Source organism: Muscardinus avellanarius (assembly GCF_963383645.1).
Source record: "Muscardinus avellanarius genome assembly, chromosome: 13".
In the NCBI taxonomy this organism is placed as follows: domain Eukaryota; kingdom Metazoa; phylum Chordata; class Mammalia; order Rodentia; family Gliridae; genus Muscardinus; species Muscardinus avellanarius.
In genome coordinates this window covers 57,017,614-57,020,619 of record NC_137799.1, presented here as the reverse complement: position 1 = coordinate 57,020,619, position 3,006 = coordinate 57,017,614, and the positions used below count along the sequence as shown (strand labels likewise).

The 3,006-nt window shown below is 36.5% G+C and overlaps 1 pseudogene across 1 annotated transcript; it reads left to right on the top strand.

The window, feature by feature from the left end:
* Positions 1 to 1,907: 1,907 nt before the first annotated feature.
* Positions 1,908 to 2,665, top strand: LOC308271795 (small ribosomal subunit protein eS6-like; annotated as a pseudogene). Its single transcript has one exon. The product of its transcript is annotated as a small ribosomal subunit protein eS6-like (transcript).
* Positions 2,666 to 3,006: the final 341 nt, after the last annotated feature.

Here is a 3,006-nt window from a genome sequence, read left to right as displayed (position 1 = left end):
CATGGCCTAAAAACAGTAGGATATCCTGATTTTGACTTATGAATATTTTATTCAAAAAAATAGGTACAAGGTATTTAGACTATATACATTGAGATTCCCTGAATAGGTGTAAAAACAAAAATGTAGTAGTGGTGAGATGAATGAAGTGTGATCCATCCCCTCCACGCACACACCATAAAAAACATTCCAAAGAGGGGAAAAAAGAGTATTAACATTAAATTCGACCTTAATTATTATAATTTTCTCTCCGACTTTCTTCTTTCCAATCCCAGAAGATCATTTGTGGTGGCCAAAGTAAACTAAAGAAAATGTACTGGGAACTTAAAATTCAGAGATACAAACTAAACGAGGCATTATATATGGAAGTTCCACATAGCAACTTTTACAAAGTAATATGCTCAGAATCTGACCACTCCTCAAACATTCATAATCCATTTAAATTACATGCCAGCTTTTTAAAATTACAGAAGTAGTAATTATCAAGTACTGTGCCTTCCTCTATATGTTAGGCTTCATATTAGGTTCTATATCTTAATAAATTTATTTTATCAAGACAAAAATCATAAAATAGGCCTTTCATATTTTGAAAGGAGAAACTAAGGTGCAGAAGTTAAGAGACTTGCCTGTGGTCTTAGACCAGTTATTTAACCCCACAGGAGCCCAAAAGTAAAAGCATAGCGATCCATGGAGAACTAGGGAGTTTCCAACTGCATATCCTTTAAGGAAAAAAATTTAAAAAGAGAGGCAAAAGGATGGCAACCGATGAGGGACTTACTGGGAAACTGCCTGAAGCTTATTTGACAGGTGATTTCTGGAATCAAGGAATATTTTTAAAACACCAAAGTTGTTATTTACCCAACATGTCAGATGCAATAAAGCAAGCAAATTCATATCAAAACTTTTTTAGAAAGTATTATGTGGCAGGTAAGTATAAAAGGATTAAAATGATATTGAACATATGAAAGCATTCTACCTGAAACTGACTATGTCCTAGTTTGGAAACTAATATGCTCAACTATATGGGACATTACAAACTGAGCATTCTAATATCATCACAATACCATAAATTTAAATGAGGCTGTGTATATATGAAGTGGGTGTTTTATATTTTCACACACACACACACACACACACACACACACACACACACACACACTGTGGTGGTGCTTGGAATGTAAACCAAGACCTCATGCATGCTAATAAGCAATCACTTGCTGTACTATTAAGCTACAACCTCAGCCAAGAAAAATTACAGAAGCCCTGAACTCAAAAGCACCATGAATTTAACTTCATATTAGTGCCTCTTTTAATATTACCGTAAGTGGTCATGTCAAGAATTTAAAAATAATTTTGTTTCACCAATGCAATGTCCTATTGTACAAAATGATAGAAACTATATCGGACCTCTATTCAGAATTTTCAAATGGTTTTTCTTCATAGTAGGAAACTAATATAAGTTTCCTGAAAAGAATCAACTAAGTTGTTTTATTCTTTTTAAAAGATACACATTAGTTTATTAAGAAGCAAACTCTTAGTGTTCATAAAATTCTATTCAGTGATTTTCTTTTTTCTTTTTTTTTTTTTTTTTTTTTTTTTTTTTTTTTTTGTGTGTGTGTGTCTGGGGATGGAACCCAGGGGCATTCGACCTCCGAGCTACACCTCCTGCCCTATTTTTTTTTCTTTATTTTAAAACATGGTCTAAGTTGCAGAGGGCCTCACTAAATAGCTGAGGCTGTCCGCAAACTGCAACCCTCCAGTTTCAGCCTCCTGAATGCTGGGATTACAAGTGTGTGCCACCATTCCTGGCTATATTCAGTGATTTTATCTTTCTCTCCAAGAATCCTATATATCAAACCCTATATAAAATTGCATTGTCGTGGCATGTAAGAATTACACATGGGGCCCAGATGAAACTGAATATCTTCTTCCCAGCCACTTGCTGCCAGAAACTCATTGAAGTGAATGATGAACGCAAACTTCATACTTTTGACAAGAAGTATATATCACAGAAGTTGCCACTAATGCTCTGAGTGAAGAACAAAAGGGTTATATGGTCTGAAGAGTGGTGGGAATGACCAACAAGGTTTCCCGATAAAGCAGCTATCTTGACCCATGGCTGTGTTTGCCTACTATTGAGTAAAGGGCCTTCTTATCATAGACCAAGAAGAACTGGAGAAAGAGCCCAAAGAGTGAAAATCTGTTCGGGGTTGTCCTGTGGTTGCCAATCTGAACATTCTCCACTTGGTTATTGTAAAAAAAAAAAAAAAAAAAAAAAAAAGGAGATAAAGAGATTCCTGGACTGATGGATACCACTGTGCTTCATTGCCTGAGGCCCAAAGGAGCTAGCAGAATCCAAAACCTTTTCAGTCTCTCCAAGAAAGATGATGTCTGCCAATATGTTGTCAGAAAGCCCTTAAACAATGAAGGTAAAAAACCCAGGACCAAAGCACTTGTTACTCCACATGTCCTACAACATAAACGCCAGCGTGTTGCTCTAAAGAAACAGTGTACTAAGAAAAACAAAGAAGAGGCTGGAGCATATATTTAACTTTTGGCCAAGAGAATGAAGGAAGCCAAAGAAAAACACCAGGAACAGATTGCCAAGAGATGCAGGCTGTCCTCCCTGAGAGCTTCTACTTCTAAGTCTGAGTCTAATCAAAAATAAGAATTTTTAATTGTAACAAATAAATAAAATCAGACCTTAAAAAAAAGAATTACACATGGAGCCAGGCATGGTGGTGCACATGGATAACTCCAGTACAAGGGAGGCTGAGACAGAGGGATGACAGCCTTGGCAACTTAGTGAGACTCTCAACAACCGAGCAAGACTGTTTCAAAACAAAAAATAAAAGGGGCTGGGTGTGTAGCTTGGAGGTAGAAAGTCCTTGGGTTCAATCACCAATACCACAAAAATAAAAGAATAAATAAACAGTGCTAGGGGTATAGCTCAGAGGTAGAACACCAGTAGGGTTCTATCATTCCATCCCCATTACCACAATATAAAAT